A 23,724-nucleotide genomic window follows, 5' to 3' on the forward strand; every position below is an offset into this window, starting at 1 on the left:
TACCAGTCGCAGAGACAGGGCCCAGTTAAACAGTCTCTCAGCTATGAGCTCTACGTTCTGCTCTGTCTCGTAAAAAATGTGTGTCTGTATATGGTGTGTGTGGCTGGAGCCATATATTTCATTTTTAGTTTTTACCTCAGACTTGACGAATGTGTCTGTCTGTCTGTCTGTCTCGGTCTGTCTGTCTCTCTGTCTCTGTCTCTGTCTGTCTCTGTCTCTCTCTCTCTCTCTCATTCTTGTCATTATTGTCACAGTAGGCTACTGTCCACTTTCACCTGCCACATTTTTAATTCCAGCCAAATTTCTAATTTCAGCATCACTGAGCCTCTCAGCAATCTAACCATCTTCTAAACACTTCAACCTTCCTTGCGGCCCCAGAATGTTTTCACTGTTCACAGATGTGATTAAGGGTTTTTCTGCTATCATCAGTACAGTAATCGCCACAGTTTAACAATATGCAGTGTAGAGCCAAAACATCTTTAACACAGTCAAACCTGCCTTGAGGCACCAGAATATTTACACTGAAAATGATCTATCTGTTTATGTACTGTACAAATATAGTTTGCATATCTATTAGTCAAACAGCTTGCATAGTTCTACACTCAAGTTGCATGCTGGGATCCGTGTAAGTTCAAACTAGTACTTCAACCAACACCTAAATATTTACCCTGACCATTACTCGATCTGATTGTGTAAAAACAGACTGCAAATCCAAATCCAAGTAGGGGCAGTACAAATAGAGTAGGCATACGGTCCTCTTAAGCTGCATATCCATTTAATGTGTATACGTCCTGTGGTGAATTATAGGGGCTGTTGCATTGGGACGCAACACTTCTGCTTCCTCCATTCTCCATCCTTATGTATGTAGGATGATGACCAAAATAGGCATTGCATCTCATTGCAACTATGTTGCTCATTTCCAATTTTTTTTAAAGTATTTTTTGGGGGCTTTTCAGCCTTTATTATTTTTTTGTGAGACAGGATAGTGGAGGAGAGACAGGAAGTGAGCTGGGAGAGAGAGACGGGGAAGGACCGGCAAAGGACCCGGACCGGCCGAGTGGTAAACGTGTGCCCTACCATATCAGCCACGGTAGGGCCACCCCTTTCCCCAAATTTGATTACAAAACAATGAACAAATGGTCTGGTCTGGTCTGACAAAGTACACTACATTTTTAAACTGAAGATGTCTATTACTGGGAATTCAAAGTGACACGGAGAAGATCCACCTTTTTATATATGAAAAATATAATTCATTCTGCATCAATTCTGGAAGTAAATACAAATGCACTACAAATATTATATAGGCCTACTTTAAGTGTGCTTAGGTCATGTGCTGGTGAATTATGGGGGGTGTTGTACTGGGAAGCAACACTTTGACTCCCTCCTCATATGAGGTGAAAGGCCTCCATTTCTCATCCTCTACTCAGACTAAACATCATGTCAGCTGAAGAGAGCACATGCTGTGTGTGTGTGTGTGTGTGTGTGTGTGTGTGTGTGTGTGTGTGTGTGTGTGTGTGTGTGTGCGCGCGTGTGCGTGTGCGTGCGTGTGCGTGTGTGTATGCGTGTGGGTGCGTGGGTGGGTGGGTGGGTGTGTGTGGGCATGCGTGCGTGGGTGCGTGCGTGCGTCCGCGTGCGTGTATGTGTGTATGTGTGTGTCTTGTGCTTTTCAGCATGTGTGTGTGCGTGGTGTATTTTTCTCCATGTATGTACTGTATGTGTGTGGGTGTTTGTGTACATGTACAGCTAGAAGCGAGCCATCCTACATCTCTCCTGACTAGTGCAAACACACTCCTGCATTTTCACTGACACTTGAGTCAACTCAAAGCAGTGAAATACACACCCACGCATACATGCACACACTCACATGCTCTCTCTCTCTCTTTCTCTCTCTCTCTCTCTCTCTCTCTCTCTCTCTCTCTCTCTCTCTCTCTCATTCATTCATTCATAGAAGCTTTATTAGCATCTCTCTCTCTCTCGCGCACACACACACACACACACACACACACACACACACACACACACACACACACACACACACACACACACACACACACACACACACACACACACACACACACACACACACACACACACAAATAGCTGCAAAGATCTGGGTCTGAGTTAATGTTTTGCCGCTGCCCCGAGGCTCAGACCTGGAGGTGACCGTGGTGATTGGGCCGATGTTTGTACAGCGTGCATTACTTACACGGAATGACGAGGTGACGAGAGATCGTCGGCACGACGACAGAGTAGCGAGGGCAGAGAGGAAAGAAGAAGAGAGGGGAAAGTTCTATTGGCCTGTATTGTTACCTCACCGACGCCGTCCGCCATTTTGATTTTGGTAGTCAAGGACGCGTCGCCAACGGTTCATTCATTCAGCATCAGTCAAAAACATGGCTAACACCGATCACAATTACGCAAAGGACCCAAATGCCCCAAATACACCAAAATATATAGGCACACAATGTGCTGCTGTAGGGTGTTACAAGTCCACAGGAAGGAACAAGGAGGTGGCATTTCATTCATTTCCCAAAGAAAAAAAAAGGTATAGTTTCGTTTTGATAGCCTAAGCCTGATGTGCAGATGTCAGATGGGCACAATGATATTTGAGCAACATGATGAGAACATTGTGTGTCAAAAGACATAACTTTGTGTGCTTAACTTCTAATGCGAGCACAACATTTAATTTTCTAGGCCTACCGAGTACCTTTTTTCACTTCTGATTTAGAAATGCATACTGTCGATGATCTGCAAGGAAGGCTGTTTTCAATGTCCAGCACCTCCCACCACAGTTTTAGCATAGCATACGTCACCTAGAAACTATTATTTTGCTCGTATATAATACGCCAACGACGTGCCACATCAAGTGCTATATTAACTAATTGTCTTACCTTAAAAGGATGTGTTGGGTAGGCAGATGATGCCACCGTTATGTCGCCGTAAAACAAAGTTGGATAGCCTGCTAGCGCAACAACCCACTGCATGATGAATCGAGGCGCTGAAATGATCTGACAACTGTGCAGTGGGCTTTGTTTATTCGTGTTATGATGATGCCCACATATGCATCTAACATTTTCCTTTCAAAATTTAACTCAATTAACTTTAAAATCGCCAGACTAAACATATCCACGGCAAAGTATCCAGTCCTTGTCCTATTGAAGTGGAGAAACTCACATAGACTTTCCTCTGACGGAAACTCAATTTCAACAAAAAAGCCAGACCCCTATAATTTGTGTTGTATCTCCCCCTAGTGGCAAAATAGAAAACATGAACCAGCGCAAATGTTAACCAAGGATATCTGTGATATTAAAACACACTACTGTTATTTTCTGCAGGTGTGCAGAATGGATTAATAACATCAGGCGGGAGGACCTATGTGGTTTACAGACCGATGAAATGAAGCATAGGAAAGTATGCAGTGACCATTTCGCCATTTCACAATTTGTGAACCCATTGGACAGGTAGAGACATTGCCATTTCATATTCTGAAAATGACACTTGATACTCTATAAGTTTTCAACATACTGTAAACCCAGATGTTTAGCCTGATTACTTGTGGTAATGTTGCAAATTCAAAACACACATATTCACAAAAAATAATTTAAAATGTTGGGTTGCTTTACAAAAAAAATACAACTAATTACATATTTAGAGAGCCACACATTGAGTGCTCCTCCTCTACCATTGCTGGCTTGAATCAAGCATAAGGCTTTTGCTCCTCACAAGCAGAGAGCGTCGTCAGGATCCGCAACAGGTTACACAAACTGTATGACATGGAGAATCATGGCTTGTATTTATGTTCCTTCCAGGATGCTGCAGTCATTCACCGTCTAGCCATGCCCCCTGTTCACCAAAGGCCATTCCAGTCCACTAACAAGAGGCCATCCCCCTCAACCTTTAAGAACTTTGCCATGCACTCAACAATTTGTATATTGCTGCACTCTGTATTTTATATCACTGTGTATGCCTCCATCTTTTGGACTTTCATGGACTCATTCTGTTGCAACAGTTGAGATCCTTCCAGAACTGTAAGCTTATTTACATTGTCAGAACCCCTTGCCTTTCATTGATGTTGACTGTGCATTGAACTATTGTCATTGTTTGATGACCTCTTTTATTTTTTAATTTCAACCCATATATGTTTGAAAAGTTCTAGACTTTTTCCATGGGATGTCTTCGTATTTGCGGAGTCACCTTATCCTGGTGTCATGTTTTCTGTTGATTGCCATTACCATCCTACATGTGTCTTCAAACCAAATCATATCTCAAATGTATTTATACATACTATATCTAGTTGACTCAAAGTGCTTTGGTGCCCTTGTCCTTGTGTTTGTCCTCACATTTGCCTGGAGTTCACATAATATTGTAAATCCTCCTGGATTTCACTTGTGCTTTAGCATCTTTATTACCTCCTTCGATTTACCCCCCCCCCCCCCCCCACCCCCCCCCCCCCCCCCCCCCCCCCCCCCCCCCCCCCCCCCCCCCCCCCCCCCCCCCCCCCCCCCCCCCCCCCCCCCCCCCCCCCCCCCCCCCCCCCCCCCCCCCCCCCCCCCCCCCCCCCCCCCCCCCCCTCAATTCAGTAAAGACAAAATAAATTTGAGTCTTTCCCAGTCTTCATCGCAGTCTGTTCATCTGAGTGGCAAAGCCTTTGTTCATTGTACAAAAAAGTCAATATATGTTCATTTGTGCAACACTAAAGTTTTGATTACACCTTCAACATTTTTTACTCAGACAATTCATAACTGGGCTTACAGTGTGTTTGTAGAAATATAAACATTACAATACTTTGCATTCTGCAGGAAATCTGGCCTACTGCCAATGGCCGTACCCTGGCTAGTAGACTGTCCCAACCCCCTAAATCTCAAGACACAGTTCGTCCACCACCCCGAAAACGGGTCGCACTTGAAATTGAGACAACAGACTCAGAGATCCTGGATAGTAAGTGATTTAATGGCAAATGGTGGTAACAGATACATTCTGAGTGTTGAACACTGCATAGGTAGTAGTCTGTGCATAAGTCTGTTGTTACAGTTGTCACATTTCTTTTTAGGCACTGATGTACTGGCCAGTGTCAGCAATGACAACACAGTGGAAAAAACTGAAAAGAAAAATTGGCTGCTACAAATCAAAGCTGTCAAGGCTAAAGAAAAAGACACCATCTATCAGCAAACAAACATTAAAGAGGGAAATTTCCAAAGTATTGCCAAAACAAGCCGCACAATTTGTCAACGAGCAAATTGATAATGCCAAAAAAAAAAACCAAGGGCCATTCGGTGGAGCAACTTCATGAAAAGTTGGGCGTTACAGGTTAAGGGTACAGGGCCAAAAGCCTACCGAACCATGAGGAGAATTTTCAAGCTCCCTACAGCCAGGACCCTTTCAAATATCTTGCAGAGAGTAGACATCGGGCCGGGATGGCATGAACCTGTGCTGTATGCACTTAAACATCAAGTGCAGCATATGGAAGAGCGAGATAGGCACGTTGCCATCACATTTGATGAAATTACATTGAAATGTAGCCTAAATTATAACATCTCGAAAGATGAAGTAGAAGGGTATGACGAAGGGGGAAGACCAGCCAACCATGCAGGGGTTTTCATGATCCGTAGTCTAACTGGGAAATGGAAACAACCCATAGGGTACTTCTTGTCATCTGGGACCATGAAGCATGGGGTCTTAAAAACCAAAATCATGGAGGCGGTGGAAAAGGTGCTTGACACTGGCTTCACTCCCATGGTGCTGGTAATGGACCAAGGCAGCAACAACCTGGCAGCCTGTAGAAACCTGGGTATAACAGAAGAAAAACCGTACTTCTTTGTCAAAAGCCAGAAGATTCATTTTTTATTCGACCCCCCCCCATTTAATGAAAACATCAGAAACAATTTGCGAAAATATGGATTTTACATAGGGGACAAATTGGCAGAATGGGGAGACATCACTGAAATGTTTAAAATTGATTCACAAAGACAACACCGAATGGCACCCAAGTTAACCCAACGGCATCTGTCCCTCACTGCCTTTTCAACAATGAGTGTGCCTCTCGCCACTCAGGTAAGCCACAAGTGAAAACTGTCATGCAGGCGTATAACATTCAATTTACAATCTTTATCTATGGTCCTGAAAATGGGATTTTTTTTATTTTTTTATTACAGGTTCTTAGTCATTCTGTTGCGGCTGCACTGCTCACCATGGCAGACATGGGGAAGCTAAGAGAGGGGGCAAAAACGACGGCAGATTTTGTAGCCCACTTTAACCAGATGTTTGACTGCTTTAACAGTAGCACATTGTCCAGCAGCACACCACAAAAGGATGCCTTCAGAGAGACACATATTGATTTTATCAATGAGAGTATTAACTGGCTGGCATCTGTCAGATGTGCCAGTGGCAACAGCTTGAATTGCCTAAATGGTTGGAGGCATAACCTAAGAGCAATCAAGGAAATCTGGGCTGAATTGAAAGGTAGCAGCAATAAGGCATAATTATTCAAATTGAGCTTTGCTAATGCTAATGAGCTTTGTCCACCACTGCATGTTTTCTGCTGTTGGCCAATGTACTGTTTGTCATTTGCATTCACAGAGAAAGGATTTCAGTTTCTATTTACGAGGCACCTCAACCAGGACTGCCTGGAACACTTCTTTGGGGTGATCAGAGCGAAGGGCGGGCACAGGGACAATCCAGACCCTCAGCAATTCCGATTAGACTACAGGCAGGCCGTGCTAGACTATCTAATGACATTTGGGAGAAATACAAATTGCGAACCGGAGGAAATACACCTATTGCTGCAATTGTCCCATTTGTTTGAGGTAGACGAAACACCCTTTCAAAAACAAAAGTGTCACACATGATTAGTATACTGTAAGTCTGTAATCTTTTGCAATGATTTTGTAGAGCTGCACTGAGTCATCGCAGATGGCAACTCCCCATCCATGCACCGCACTGACCATGCCTCACGTACAGTCTACTGATGAGGAACCCACATTCCCTGGACTGGACAACACAGAGTTCATGAAGGGGCTGGACGTCATTGAGGGCAATGTGTCAGTGTACCTTGCTGGCTATGTGGCCTTCAGAGCCTCTGCCAAATTTGATTGCAAGAGTTGTGTTACGCTGTGGGAGGCAAACGAGGAGGACAGAGATACACTCAAGGAGAAATACACCTTTTTCAGATATAAGCAGTTCAGGGATGGGTTATTCCCACCAAGTGTTGTATTACAGCGTACAACAGAGCAAATTGAACACATTTTTAGATGCCAATACCCCCACATTTCTAAAGGGAAACATGTCCTGGCACTCTTAAAATCTGCAGTATATCAGAGTGTGAATTTGGATGCTGTTATATGTTCCGCCAGCTGTCTGTCCTGCAAAGAGTTCCTTGTTAATACATACTTATTGATGAGGATAAAATTTCAACTGAAGGTGGGCAATCAGAACGCCAAAGCCATGAAAACAAAGAAATCAAGAAAATTAATGAAATTGACATCGGAATTTTGACCCCCCCCCCCCCACCCACACACCTTTTTTACATGATTGGTATTGATTCCAGCCCCTGATCACAGTCAGGAACAATAATGTGGCCCCCAGATTTAAAAAAAAGTTTGGGACCCCTGGCCTACAGTAGCTTCAGGTTGCAATGAACGACGGGCTGTGCATACTGCTGAAGACACCCAGGTGGAGCAGTGCATGTTATCTTGCTCCGACAACTAATTTTTTAATTATTTTTTTTTTTACAAGGAATGTGTAATCTATATAAACAATGCTAATTAAATAAACATAGCCATCATCAAGTTTATCTCTTCAGCATGCTTTTGACTCTTGATCATTTCACCTCAGTAGAGCTGATTTCAAATGAATGTATGAGTCCCCCTCTCAGCTGGAGATGATGTGCTGCGGGTTGTTCAGCCAGGGTGCCAGGGTAGTGCGTGAGGTGCATGTTCTGCTGTCCCAGGAATCTTGTACAGGTGGCTCTTCACACTAAATCTGCCATATGTGGTGAGGAGTGACACAAAAAAGAAAAAATATGCATTATTGTGTTAAGCTTACATGCAATGTTGACTGAGTTGCTAAAAAACTGCCAAACTTAAGGTATTCTCTGAGTTGCAGAAAAAGTAATGCATTGCTGTAATTAATGCGTTGCTGGTTATGGTTTATCATTTCCTGCCACTGACTTGAATTAAGTATTAGTAATGTATCATTGTTTCCTGCTCGTGTGCGTGAAAATGCCTTAATCAATGTATAGTAGACATTCAAAACATTTGACTCCCAAGTCAGGTAAAAAACACGTTTCGCCTCACATGCGTTGGCTCCCAAAAAGTTAACTGACATCGGTCATGAAAACACCTAGAAGTACTCTAGGGGCCTACAACAGTCAAATGATATCATGCACATTTCCTGTTCACGTCAGGGTGAACATTAGGAGTGAAAATGGAAGTTTGGAATAAAAACCGGAACAACACAGCAGCAGAACTAACGTTGGTTTAGTGTACTTAGGCACGTATCCTTTTTCTGAAGAACTAGCACTTCTAGAAATTACACATGCCCATCGGACAAAATGTTCGCTGGCTGATGAAAATTTATGAAACTGGCCGGGAGACTAAGGCTAAAATTCCAAAACAACGACTGGGAGGAGATGTGTTAACTTCCATTTTATACTTACGAATAAAATAGTTATACTCAACATAGGCCTAATAATTTAACATCATAGACACTTAGCTGTCCATGGAGATATGCTAACGTTAACGGCCGACACACATCACCCACTGTCCAGAAAGATCCATGAATACAACCATAATATTAAATCCATTTGATGACGAATATAAAGATAATGACGAACTTACTGCTAAGTGGATAGTTACTTGTCATATTTATGCAATACAAAAACATTAAGCCACTTGCCTTTTCAGGAAGAGTCAGCGTTGCGTCTAGAAGTTCCCAAAAAGGAACTTTTTTGTAGAGTTGCCGTTTCCAGTCATCACGGGTTTTTTTTTTAATAAAACGTAGAAATCAACTATTAATCCCGTATCAAATGAATACAATGCGAAATAAGTGAATTTGATGAAAATGTGGTCGACAGAGAAAACAACACACGGTTTCATTCCTCACTCATGTATGAGTCTGAACATTGTGTTATTTACATGGAACGTCCATATCTAACAAAATCAAAATGGCGGCGCGGTGACGCCATAGAGGCAGCTGTTTCCGCTCTCTTCTTCTTTCCTCTCTGGCGAGGGGGTGAACTTCCGGCTTTTACAGGTCAAAGGTCATACACTCTGGCTGATGAGAGTCAATCAGCGGAGCGATTCATGACGTGGGTGTGTGTGTGTCTGTGTGTTTGTGTGTGTGTGTGTGTGTGTGTGTGTGTGTGAGAGAGAGAGAGAGAGAGAGAGAGAGAGAGAGAGAGAGAGAGAGAGAGAGAGAGAGAGAGAGAGAGAGAGAGAGAGAGAGAGAGAGAGAGAAAATGGCTCTGTGTGGGGTCCTCTATAAAGGCATAAAAAAATCCAAGAGAAAATCCACAAGCTACAACTCCATCATCAGTACATGTGGAGCCATACAGCCCCTGCTATCTAGCTCACTTTAATACCAGATAAATGGCACAGCAGTTCACAAAAAAGTGGAATTGAGAACCAATAAACCACAAACAAGTAACTTCACCTGGGTGTGTAGAGTGCAAATGGATGTTCATAGACAAATTGTAGCTGGCCCTAATGCAATTAATAACAATAATCATCATCATCATCATCATCATCATCATAATCACAATCATGATCATAATAATAATAATAATAATATTGTCATAATACGTAATAGACAACAAAAGTGTTCTGAGCAGTATGCCTGTGTGGGTGGCATATGGGTGCTTCAGTGCAGGTATTGGGCCTCAGTCTTTGACTTTGAAGCTGTGTGTTGTTCAAACTATGGACAGTGTACAATCTAAACTGTCGGCAGTGTGTTTTTAGTGCTGACCTTTGAGTGTGTGTGGCGGGTGCTGCTGGTCACACACACACACACACACACACACACACACACACACACACACACACACACACACACACACACACACACACACACACACACACACACACACACACACACGCGCGCGCGCGCGCGCACACACACACACACACACACACACACACACACACACACACACACACACACACACACACACACACACACACACTGAGAGGTCATATGAGTGTGTGTGGTTGTTGCTGCTGGTCAGAAAAACACACACAAACACACACACATACTGAGAGGGGGTGTCGAGGTCATATTTGAGGTCATGAAGGTACGTGTGAAATTGAAGGGGAAATGTTTTCTGTCACAACTCAGTTTTTTGTTGTTACTGGCACCACACTCTTGGCTCTAGCACTCCTCCTGGCGTCCATTGTGTGTGTGTGTGTGTGTGTGTGTGTGTGTGTGTGTGTGTGTGTGTGTGTGTGTGTGTGTGTGTGTGTGTGTGTGTGTGTGTGTGTTCGCTCGTGTCTGCGTTCGTGTCTGTGTGTGCGCGTGCATGCGTGTGTGTGTGTGTGTGTGTGTGTGTGTCTGTGTGCGTGCGTGTGTGCGTGCGTGAAAAACACAGGACTGAAAAACACATCATTCAGTCTTCTGAGATTGGTGTGGGACCACCTTGAGCAAACACACACATCATTTGTTAAGCATTTTCACACAGTAGACATTCTTGATTCAGACCCACGTGTTTATACTTGTACATGGCAGTTTACACTTGGGGTTTATACAAACCCCAACTCCGATGAAGTTGGGACGTTTGGTAAAAAGTGAATAAAATCAAAATGCTATCATTTTCAAAACATTCAATCTATTCATTAGATGGAGAATAGTGAAAAGACAACATATTAAGTGTTAAAACCGAGAAAAATATTGTTTTGGGGGACATATGTACTCATTTCTAATTTGATAAATCCAACACGTCTCAAATAAGTTGGGACGGGGATCAGTGAAATTTAGTAAACATCCAAATAAGATCAAACAACAAAGAAGAACATTTCAAAATGAATTGTACTGACGGACAATAGGTGTCCAGGTATAAGATCATCACAGAGAGGCTGAGTCACTCAGAATTAAAGATGCAAATGGAATAATTACCATAGTTATTACATACATTTTTGAATTCCCTTTGATTTACCACGATTGAGTGTATATAAGACATATTTTTCTTACTAAAATCATTGTATAGGTTCATGACACCATGAAATATATATTGGCTGTAGTCTCACTCTAATTCCTGGAGTGCTAGAGCTATTGAAAATTGACCATATTAAGACTGCTTAATGCGTGCAAATGATACAGGGGTGTAACATTCTCCTAAGCACCTGAGCTCACTTGAAATAAACCCAGAAGACATGGGAAACTGTCCTTTGCTTACAGAAGTCAGCAGAAGTTGTAGAAGTCCATTCTTTTTGACAATAATAGAGCATTGCACATCCTGAGCTACAGTGAAAATGGACCATCCAACTTGTGTTAGTGCTAACTTCAAAAGTCAGCCTCCATGATGGCATGCGGGTGCAGTAGTGCATTGGTTAAGATGTTCTCACTCATCTGTAGAGTTAAATACAGTGCTGAATGGTATAAATGGGTTTTAAACAGCATGAAAAGCCACTCATGCATTATATTTTGAAGGGAGATCTTCGATTACTGCCACATAGTAAGGTCAAATTGCATTCTCTACTATGTTTTAACAGTTTGGCTCCATCATAAGGACCAGCAGGTGATAAAATGGTGGGCTTTTGGTCAAGACCTGTCACACTGTAAGCACTACAGAAAGGAAAACATTGCAAAACATGACAAGGAATACACCCACCATTTAAGCTGGTGAAATCATGTCCAAGATAGGAATTAACACGTTTTTTTATATAAAATCATCTCATCGGTTAATGTATTTAACTGTTAAGTGTTGTCTTTTGTTTTGTTTTTAGTCTTCCTCGATATTTGCTGCCATTTATTGTCCCCGTCCCAACTCTTTTGAGACGTGTTGGATTTATCAAATTAGAAATGAGTACATATGTCCCCCAAAACAATATTTTTTCTCGGTTTTAACACTTAATATGTTGTCTTTTCACTATCCTCAATCTAATGAATAGATTGAATGTTTTGAAAATGATAGCATTTTGATTTTATTCACTGTTTACCAAACGTCCCAACTTCACCGGAGTTGGGGTTTATGCTTGTACATGCCGTTCTACTTTCATCACAACACTACTATGACATTATAGACATTTTTTTTTACTAACACAGTACAATTGAAGTTGTATCATCCTGGACCAGAAAAACAAATAAGATGGACCAAGGTAAAAGACATACAGTAATGCAGGCTACTTTTTTCTGTGTGAATATTCTCGTTCATCCAGGTTATCTTACAATAGTGTCAGTCTTTTGACATTTGTTTTATTACTTAGTCAATACAATTATACAGCCTTCTTAGGTGGGCCTGATTGATAAGTGGGTATTCTTAGGCCCCGCCCTCGCCCACCCATGGGTATGTCTATATAGCACAGAACCTTTGCTCTTTAATCCCATTTTAAACATTGAGAGTTACTTTGTGCTAGTACATTCCGGTTCTAGAATGGATCTGGCCCTCGTTCTGGCCCTTGATCTTGGACATTTTTTTTTCAGGACAAACTGTGCTCTCCACACACAGTGTGTCACTTGCTGTATAAGGCAGCTTCGCATCCACGTATTGCCAAGGCTGTCTAGTGCTCTCTCTCTCTCTCTCTCTCTCTCTCTGTCTCTCTCTTTCTGTCTCTCTCTCACACACACACACACACACACATACACACACACCAGGCACAGCACCATTGGCATACTTTAGGCCAGGATAATGGCACTCATGTGTTAACGCTCTCTCCCTGTCTCTCAGCCTCTTCCTCCTCTAATCCTACAACACTTCCCTTCAGCCGCCCTAATGGATAACAAATGGCAGCTTTCACCTTCAGAGGCAAGAGAAACGCACCCCTCTCGGAATGGGGGATAGAGGAAGAGAAAGGGGGGGATGGGGTCAGGGGGGAGAGGCAGAGACATTGAGAGAAGTTAGAGAGCGGGATGAAAGGGGTAGGAGAGAGAGAGAGAGAGAGAGAGAGAGACCAAGACAGATGGAGAGTGATAAAGAAAGAAATACAGAAAGGACGAAAGAAAAACAGATAAAGAGACCGAGAATAAGTGGTGCAGACAGTGAGAAATGTGGGCGAAAGAAGATTAAAAATAAGAGAGAGAGAGAGAGATAGAGAGATAGAGAGAGAGATGGAAAAAGAGAAAGAGAGAGAGATGGAAAAAGAGAAAGAGAGAGAGAGAGAGAGAGAGAGAGAGAGAGAGAGAGAGAGAGAGAGGTTTGAGGTTTAAAAAAGTCATTTCTTAGACCAATGTCCAATTAATACAGAGATTTCAGTATATCATTGTTTACCAGTCAGAAAAAAAGAAAAAGAAAACGAGTTCCCTCATTAAAGCCGCAACACCAACTTCTCATCTTCAGCGAGAGAGAGAGAGAGAGAGAGAGAGAGAGAGAGAGAGAGAGAGAGAGAGAGAGAGAGAGAGAGAGAGAGAGAGAATACCTCTCTGCTATATGGTTGATGATGAAATAATAATGCAACATTTATTGATTACCTCAGCAATAGCAATAGCACCAGATATATCTCTACATTATTTTGTGCTCCTGAGGGCTGTTAGAGCTGAATTGTACTGGTCAGCAGCAAACACACAAATCTTCAATGTCCAGTGTTGCAGCAAGCGTGATGCAAGTCCACTGCAACCCAGGAGCACCTCTGGCAGCAACAGCAGCAGCCACTGGAAGCGAAAAAAGCAGGACCCTACACCAGAAAACTGAAGGGTTACAATAGCAAGGGTAGCCTTTTAACGCATACCGTTACAACAGTAAAATGCTTTAATAGTCACTGAAAAAACTTAACAACCGTAGTACTACACCCCAATGACAATGCACAGGGTCTTAAGCATTACATGATGACTTGGTCATTGCCATGGCGGTAATAGCTAATTTACAGTACAACTGGGTCTGACTGTCTTACTGGGTTAAACATTTATGGGGTGCTCCAGAAGCTGTAGTATTAAACTTTAGGCAAGTCCACTTGCTATTAACAGAACTTTTTTGAATAACACAACCTGGACAAATGAAAATGTTCAGACTCGAATACATTGTTGTGGAGTTATTTGATTACCATGGATACAGTCAGTGTACATTTCATACAAACCCCACTACTGTAGTCGACCAGTTTTCACACTTACACATTTTGACAGCAACATCGTATTTATTTTGCTGGTCGGACTCAATCATTTAAAACCCGTCATACAGTCCAAAAATCCTCCATTGAATGCGGAGGTCATTTAGAGAGAGAGTAAAGCCAGGCTCAAACTACACGACTCCCGATTTTGTGTCAGATTTTGAAGGAGGGTTGCGGCCACACACATAAAGAGAATCGCAACTGTCAATGTTATCCCTGATCCTAAACACCAAGACAATGGCCAATGTCCCATTTCGAGTCGTAAATATCAAAGAAGGTGCACCATTTACTCACATGCATTCCCTCAGACCATATTTGAGAGGGGTCTGCAAGAAAACATTGTAAACTATTTCCTATACAAGAACCTGGCTGACAGGAATAACAACTCTATTATCCTCTCTATTCCATTGCTATCTGTCTAGAAGCCCTCTGCCCACTTCCACAGTCTATAGTCTTATCTTGCTCTTTTCTTTTGCTGTCTAAGTGCTCCATTCTCCTGCTCTTCTCTATTCTCTGGTAGTTCAGCTAAGAGTGGCCTATTCTCCCTCAGGATGCCCCGTCTGTCCCCCTCGCTCAACAGCTGTTCTGGCCGAGGTGAAGGAATGCGGCTATCCACCCATCCATCTCTCTCTCTCTTTCTATCCACTCATCCATCTGTCTGTCCATCAGGCGTACAAAGCCTGGCTAGATACCATCTGACCCGGACCCAGAGGTGAGCCAGAGCTCCGCCCACTTGACCCGGAGGTGAGCTGCAGCCACATCCACTTGTTCGTCGTGGCGACCCTGCTGGCTGACGGCTGGCTGACATATGCCCTCCCGAGACAAACACACACTCACCACTCACAATCACACTCACACTCACACTCACACTCACACTCACACACACACACACACACACACACACACACACACACACACACACACACACACACACACACACACACACATTTTCTCTGTCTCTGTTTCTCTCTCTCTCTTTCCTTCTAACCCTGCTGGGGTGACCCCCACGGTCAGGATTAGTGCGGGTCGTCCGGTCTTGCCTGTGTAGAGGGTATGGGAAGGTGGTCTCTGGACTGGGGTGTAGGGCTAGGTGGGCTCTGGGTTGAGGAGTGGAAGGATTGGAGTTTTTGGGTTGGGAGAGGTGGTTAAGCCCAGGATTCAGGGTTGGAATGGTTGGGTTTGGGAGAGGTTGGTAGGTCCTGGGTCTGGGGTTGGAGTGGAATTGGAAGGGTTGGAGAGGTGACGTGACATCAGAAACTTCTCAGACACTTTTGATGCACATTTGATTTCAATGCATGCGAAGCAGGTATAAGCAATTGTCCTGGTGAAATGGGAAAAAAAAAACATGAATGCCACTATTTTCGATCGTTTTCATCCTGAAACATGTAGTCGTTTCTACCGGCTTCACTTCAGCTTGTTTGATGTCATTACGAGAAGGCTAATTGTCAGGGCCCAGGTTTGGAGAGTTGGAGTGGAGGGGTTGAGAATGTTGTTGGGTACTGGCTGGTTGGCTGGTTGGCTGGTGTTGTCATTAGGTGGGTGGGGAACAGTTTTGTGTGTCTGTCCGTGTGTGTGTCCCTGTGTCCGTGTGTGTGTGTGTGTGTGTGTTGTGTGTTGTCTGTTTGAGTGTGTGTGTGTGTGTGTGTGTGTGTGTGTGTGTGTGTGTGTGTGTGTGTGTGTGTGTGTGTGTGTGTGTGTGTGTGTGTGGTTGCGATGTCGTGGTGAAGGGGGAGGGAGCAGTTTGTCGTGATGGATGAGCTCCCCCAAGCTCTGTAGGTGGAGCTGAAAGTGATGGCGTGTGGAAGCCCCAAGCCCAAACAACACACACACGCGCGCACGCTCAGCGGCTTTATTGCTACTCTTTTCTTCACTTCAATCCACCCGCACCTCGTTCCCCCATTTCCCAAGGGGGAGAGAAGTATTTCACAGCTCCCCCCACCTCCCACACACACAAACACACACACACACACACACACACCTCTTTATTTTCCTCTCTCTCTTTCAACAACAGTATAGTGGGCCACGAGGAGATGTGCGTGTGTGCATGCATGCGTGCGTGTGTGTCTATGTGCGTGTGTGTGTGCATTTGTGTGTGTGCGTGTGAGGTTAGGGGAGTGGGAGGATTGCCTGAGATTGTGACTGAGAGCGAATGGCCTTGATGTCGACATGTCACGTTTACAACTCTGCTGTGTTTACTATCTGGGGGTCAAACGGAGCTGCCTCTCGCTGTCATGTCAGCTTGGCTCCCTAATTAGGTAATAATTGCTTAATTAGAAGCGTCTCTTTTTCACAGGCACAATTAGCGAAGGAGAAGAGACATGTAGGCATGGGCACCAAGGGGAACCAGTAGGCCCACTGCCATGTTTACATGCACTTCAGCATCTGTGGTATGATTGAGATATTAACTTGCACCAATTAATGTTTGTGCATGTATAGATTTTCCCAAATGTCTTGTCTTGGTGTATTGTGAATTGGGATGCGAAGTAGGCCTACTCTGAAAGAAAGACAAAACTGTAAGCCACGTATTTGGGAATATGAGTGCATGTAGAAATTATAAAACGGTTGCTCGCTGTTGTTTAGGCTTGCGCTGTTCATAAATTACTAAATTAGTTGAATGAATAAATTATTAGTCCAATCTGTTTTTAACCCTTAGCAGGATGAGCCAGTGTGCTGCCTGTATGGACTACCCATGAAGCTGAGATATAAAACACTACTGGGTTAGGCTAAGGGTTTAGTTTAGTTGACAGCCTAAAGATTTCGATAAAGATGCTTTTCCTGAGACAAAACATTAAAGGGACACTGTGTGAGATTTTTAGTTGTTTATTTCCAGAATTCATGTTGCCCATTCACTAATGTTACCTTTTTCATGAATACTTACCACCAGCATCAAATTCTAAGTTTTCATTATGACTGGAAAAATTGCACTTTTCATACATGAAAAGGGGGATCTTCTCCATTGTCCGCCATTTTGAATTTCCAAAAATAGCCATTTTTAGCTGCAAAAATGACTGTACTTGGACCATACTAGAAATTATGTGTTTAATACTTAGTAAACTTTCATGTAAAGAAAATAGGCAGCCCAATTTCAATAAGCAGCATAGTTGCAGTACCTTTTTTGACCATTTCCTGCACAGTGTCCCTTTAAAGAAGCAGGGGTGGAATAGAATAGCCAGTGGTGCCATGTATTCTCTCTTACCCCAGCTCATTTCACTCATTATCTTATCTACCTGGAGATCAGCTGGTTTACTCAATCACCTTGAGAAAATATGTGTAGGAGGACTTTTACTAGAGAATGCTGATATATTTGTTGGACCTACAAGCTTTGCTTTTGCCTCCTGAACCTGGTATCTTCGCCTCAGGTAATGGCCAAGGAACAAGTCGCCATTGTGGAGGCTTTTTTGGTAGAGAAATAATTACGTCTGGGACATGGGAATCCATCTGGGGCCTGAAACATGCCCCCTAGCCCACTGTTGTTTCACATCCAGATGGACTAATGGATGGGTTTCCACGGAAACTGCCTTCTCAGCAGTACATCGCCATGCCAACCGGGTTGTAAAGAATCACACAGGTCACTAATTTCGGTGACATGTTTGAAATCCAACTGGAGAAATAGGCATTTGAGACTCGAGTACAGATATCTTATTCCTCCCAAAGGAAATGAAAGATTTGTGCAAAGGAAAGGAAAAAAAGTCAAGATTTCTGGTTGTGTAGCAGATGAGCCTGCCGGTGGGCCCATTCACTATTTGCTGAAAACACTCAACTAAATCACACAGCAGTGCTGGGAACCTTAAGAATAGAGGTGTCAAAAGTAAAAGTAAAAGTAAGTTCATGGTGTAAGTGCAACACGTGCTCATGATATTACATAGCTGTTACACATTTACTCCATTGTACCTAATGAGGTAGATAGACTGTGTTGTTACTGATAGACAATAAATCCTAACAAGAACACCACAAACTTGATCCAACCAGCGCAGAGTCAAGCCAAGTACACAGGTCTACTGGTTACTCAGATAAGTTACCTGTATTGGAACGAAACTGTTTCTTTATTTTTTTACTTTCCCTTTTGACAACTCTGCTTAAAGAGCAGGTTAAGACTTGGTCATTACTATTTTGGTGACAATGAGTGCTCTACACAAAGCAGTTAAACTATGTGACCTCAGTATTATTGTTGATGTGATCAATTGTATTATTGTTGTTGGAGTTATAACCAACCCTGCCATAGCTTCGGTTTGATATGGGTAATTCTTACCCTTTCATAATCTATCCACTTTAGGTAGTCCAAACAATATGTAAAAAGTCTTTACAAATAACTTTCGCTTACTTCACTGGTACTCACTCAAATACTCAAACACTAAAACAGTCACACACTTGGCCACATGTAAGCAGCCCAATGACGCAGGACTTGTTTGTGTACATGTTATTATTGTGGGTGTTTAAAACCCCATAATGCGCGCCATACCACCAGTGGCACGCTGTAATAGTAATTGAAAGGTTAATTACCATAGCACTACTGTACTATGACATAACACAGAAACTTAAATCATGCACTACGACTTGGTCTTTAGTACCATTCTGGTAACAGCCAATTTATAATGCCGTGTCTTAATGGGCTAAACCCATTAGTCTTAGGTTTGATATGTGCAAATTTTGTTTCCTTTTTCCATTTGTACCCTTTTGTATATTTCTATCCACTTAAGAACCGTTCAAATCGCATATAAACAGGCTTTACAAATAACTTTCAGTTACTTCACTGGTACTCAAATACCCAAACACTCTCACACTAAGGCACATGTAAGCAACTCAGCTGGATGCTAGCAGGACTTGTTTGTGTACTTAGCGCCTTCAGGCCAGACAGCATCACAAAGGTCATCTCTGCTCGGTTTGCTAGTCTTACTTAGCTAGAGAGGTCAACAGGTCAAAGTGCTTTAAGTGCTTGTTGTATGTATGTAGTGTGTGTGTGTGTGTGTGTGTGTGTGTGTGTGTGTGTGTGTGTGTGTGTGTGTGTGTGTGTGTGTGTGTTCTGTGTGCAGTGAGCATGTGCTGTATCTGATGTAATGGTGGGTGCTTGATTGAAGTTCTTGGTGAGAAGCCAAACATAGGAGAGATGGCTTCCCACTGACACACACACACACCACACATACACAACGACGACTGACGGCTTCCCACTGAGTCTTAATGCCTAACTAGTCATTTGGAGAAGGCTTGCGGGAGACCACCTCAGAGAGAATATGCAAACACACACACACACACACACACACACACACACACACACACACACACACACACACACACACACACACACACACACACACGTGCACACAGAAAATTACACACCATTACACACAGCCGCATGCAACCAGGCACACACACCCTGTCTTTCACACACACATACTGTATACACACAAATAGCCTACAAACAAACACAGTCGTGTGCATGTTCACATCACACACACATACACACACATAATGCACACGTACACGCACACGCACTCACACATCCTCTTAGGAGCGTGTTAACATTTACCAGCCTATTATAATGCACGGCCACTGACAGCGCGTTTTTACAGCGGAGAGAGGGGAGCTACCAGCGCCTTGATCTCTCATCCCAAATGAACATGATCATTTCCTTAAGTGGCCACAAATATGTCGGGTTTCTTTTTTCAAAAGAGATGCTTGCCCCCAAAACAGAGCGCAGAGAGCATTTGCACATGTGTAAGCCATGTGTTGAGGATGACGTTTTGGGACGCTTGGAGCCGGAGTTAAACAGTTTGACTATGATGAATTGCCTGATGTGCAGAGTGTGATGTTTGATGGTGATAGTTCAGGAGGTTGACGTGTAATGGAACAGTATGGGTAATATATGTGGCCTATATGTATTTAGCGTTTTTCCTCAGTCTTTTCTGTGCATGATGACCTTTGTTACATGTGCTCAGCTTTTCATAGGTTTTGTTTTCAGATAACAGTGGCTTTTTGGGTGTGCACTATTTTCTATATGAAGGCTTACACATGTATAAAGTCATGACTGTAGATATTCCCTTTCATACTCAGCTTCATACGGATGTTGCCGTATTATACAAATAGCATCTTCTGAAATGGTAACATTGCCACAATCCTACATTTCTGTATAATATTATACTTTTGCATTATTGTATTTGAAAGCATTCCAACTGAAGGCTTCAATAAAATTCCTATAATAAAGATGTGGGAGTTATGTGTTGTAATTATGACTATTGACCTTAAAAGTGCATAGGGGATTCCTTTTGAGGGCCTAGGTATGTCAAGTGTCAGTCTTCTGAAGATGACGTTTTGAATGCTTGGAGCTGGAAATAAACAGTCTGACTGAATGATGAATTACCTGATGTACAGAGTGTGATGCTTGATCGTCATAGTTCAGGGGGTTGGCGTGTATTGGAAGAGAATGTGGCATACAGCACGTGAAACAATCCCAGACTTTGGTGGCTAAGTGAACTCTTAGAGTTTTAGTAAGCCATGCCTTAAAGGGATACTGTGTGAGATTTTTAGTTGTTTATTTCCAGAATTCATGCTGCCCATTCACTAATGTTACCTTTTTCATGAATACTTACCACCACCATCAAATTCAAAGTATTCATTATGACTGGAAAAATGGCACTTTTCATACATGAAAAGGGGGATCTTCTCCATGGTCAGCCATTTTGAAATGACTCTACTTGGACCATACTAGAAAATATTTGGGTAACACTTTATTTTAGGGACACATCTATTAGCACTAATACATAAAATATTAATGCATGTGTAAGTAACTTGTAAGGCATGTACTAAGCAAAATAAGACAGTTGTTAAGCATGTATTCACAAATGTCTTGTTCATGCACAATAAGGGATTTATTACCAATATAACCTTAGTAAGGACCTAGTAGACCTAGATTTCTATTTATGTGTAAGCAGTAAGGGCCAGAATACAATGTGTATAAGCTCCTGGTACACTGTGTGAACAAACCCTGAACAGTGTGAAAACAGATGTGGAATAAGGGTCCCTATTCTAAAGTGATGCATTGCTCAGCCCAGATGGCTTAGGGCCCCCGCACTACCTAGGGCCCCCACTCTACGTCCCCCCCCCGGGAAGCAAAGTGTAAGAACATTTCAGAGACTACATTGGTCTCAGTAGGTATGAAGATCTCACTTATTCTACTCATTATGTCAATGAGTAATTGGAAGCATTATATAGCAAGGATTGGACGTAAAGTTATCAATGACGGTGGGTGGTGAGATGTCATTTTTTCATACACCAATTAGTTTTAATTGTAAAAACCCTACAATAAATGCAGAATATAACGATGAGTAATAGTTTGGAAGCGAAACTAAGCTATTCCTTTCTGATAAATAAGTTAATGTTTGAGAAACTTAGCTACAAGAAGTGCAGTGCATGATGGGTAGGCTACGCCCTTAGTCAGAAATGCAATGCATGGCCAATGCAGCAATGATAATATTTCTGTTGTTACGTACATGGCAAATTGTTTGGATAGCAACTAAATTTCACAAGTGAGGGGAGGAGCTAAGGACGTAGGCTCAGAGCTGGGTAGGTTGTCTGTTGGCCTAGATTGCGTACCCATCATGCACTGCACTTCTTGAAGCTAATGTTCTCAAACATTCACTTAATTATCACAAAAGAGTAGTTTAGTTTTGCTTCAAAACTATTATTCTAATGTTCTGCATTTATTTTGTTTTTTTACAATTAAAACTCAGTGGTACATGACAAAAATTACATCTCACCAACCCACCGCCATTGACAAGTGTACGTTCAATCCTTGCTATATAAAGGCTCCTGTTACCTTCCAACCTTATGTGCAAGAGATAACTAGATGACTCAGTAGGGCTAATATTAATTATTTGATTTACCCTTACACTTTGTAGGTCGGGGGGGCTAGTTAGTGCAGGCCTGGGTGGTGTGGGGGCCCTAGGACTTTGGTAGTGCAGAGGCCCTGAGCCATCTGGGCTGACCAATGCATCACTTTAGAATAGGGACCCTTATTCTGCATCTGTTTTCACACTGTTCAGGGTTTGTTCACACAGTGTGTCGGGAGCTTATACACATTGTATTCTGCCACTTACTACTTACTAATAAATAGAAATATAGGCTTACTGGTCCTTACTAAGGTTATATTAGTAATAAATCCCTAATTGGGCATGAACAAGACATTTGTGAATACATGCTTAACAACTGTCTTATTTTGCTTAGTACATGCCTTACAAGTTACTTACACAGGCATTAATATTGTATGTATTAGTGCTAATAGATGTGTCCCTAAAATAAAGTGTTACCAATATGTGTTTATTACTTAGTAAACTTTCAGGTTAATATCAAATTTGGCAATAGGCAGCCCAGTTTCAATGAGCAGCATAGTTGCAGTACCTTTTTTCACCATTTCCTGCACAGTGTCCCTTTAAAGGGACAGTTTGGTCAATTTCAACATGCAGTTGTAATGCTCACACTACCCTGGACTTGTCAGTGCCTGAGATTTTTTTTTTCTTCTTCAGCCGTTTCCGAGATCCTGGTCATTGTAATGGGGGCAGCTCTTTGTTTACATTTCAAAAAAACATTTTATTTATTCCCAAAAACATCCAAAAGGTTATAAAACATCAGCAGACAACAAGCAAACAGCAGTACCTTTTGGGAAAATATTTGGAGTTGGCCTATGTTTCATTTTTTAAAAATGTAAACAAACGCTGCCCCCATTAGAATTGCTCATATCTCGGAAAGGGCTGAGCCGAAAAATGTGGCATCACCAGGTACTGACAAGTCAAGGGTAGCGTGAGCAATACAACTGCATGTTGAAATTGACCAAACTGTCCCTTTAATGGTTGGTCATAGAACAGACACTTGTAGGTTCAGCAGTTGAGCAGTTCAATGGAAGAATACATCACTTTAAGTATTATAAAACCACTTCATAGTACATTATATACAACATGTGTTATGTAATAGCGTGTAATATAGCTATACGTACATGTTACTACACCATTTATTCCAATCTACCTAATGACACTGTAAAGAAAGGCCCCTTAACCCTATCCAGACCGGGGGGGGGCTAAAAGTGCCCGCATCAACTTTGATGTCGTATAACTCCTGAATGACTAAAGCTATGACTACGAAACTTTGTAGCCAACTTCATTCTAGGAAAAGTCACAATGTGATACCAAAATATTAGGTTTATCATTTGTGTTGTTGCCATGGCAACGGTTTTCTGACAGGTACGCCTGACCAAAAATCACTAATCTAAGCCTCATCATCATCACTTTTCATATTTTTTTTACATTTTCATTAGCATCAGACACCCTTGTGAACATTTGAAGTGGTCTGATGCACATAATAACCAAAATTGATGTGCATTACCCAAGTTAAATGGAAAATACATTAAGGTGACATTTTGGGCAATAAAATCAGGAAATGATGTCATAATGACGTCATAATATCCAATAATGACACCAAACTGATGTCATTC

At 42.4% G+C, this 23,724-nt stretch overlaps 1 long non-coding RNA gene across 2 annotated transcripts; it reads right to left on the reverse strand.

Annotated features, from left to right (window-relative positions):
• Window positions 1-4,929: 4,929 nt before the first annotated feature.
• On the reverse strand, window positions 4,930-8,201 carry LOC134459250 (uncharacterized). Of its 2 annotated transcripts, none has more exons than XR_010036823.1 (2): window positions 7,826-8,201; window positions 4,930-5,784 (listed from the first exon to the last, which is right to left on the reverse strand). It is a non-coding gene; the product is annotated as an uncharacterized LOC134459250 (long non-coding RNA). The 2 variants fall into 2 exon arrangements; XR_010036824.1 differs by having other exon boundaries at window positions 4,930-7,107.
• Window positions 8,202-23,724: the final 15,523 nt, after the last annotated feature.

This window comes from Engraulis encrasicolus, chromosome 12 (genome assembly GCF_034702125.1).
Source record: "Engraulis encrasicolus isolate BLACKSEA-1 chromosome 12, IST_EnEncr_1.0, whole genome shotgun sequence".
NCBI classification, from domain to species: Eukaryota; Metazoa; Chordata; class Actinopteri; order Clupeiformes; family Engraulidae; genus Engraulis; species Engraulis encrasicolus.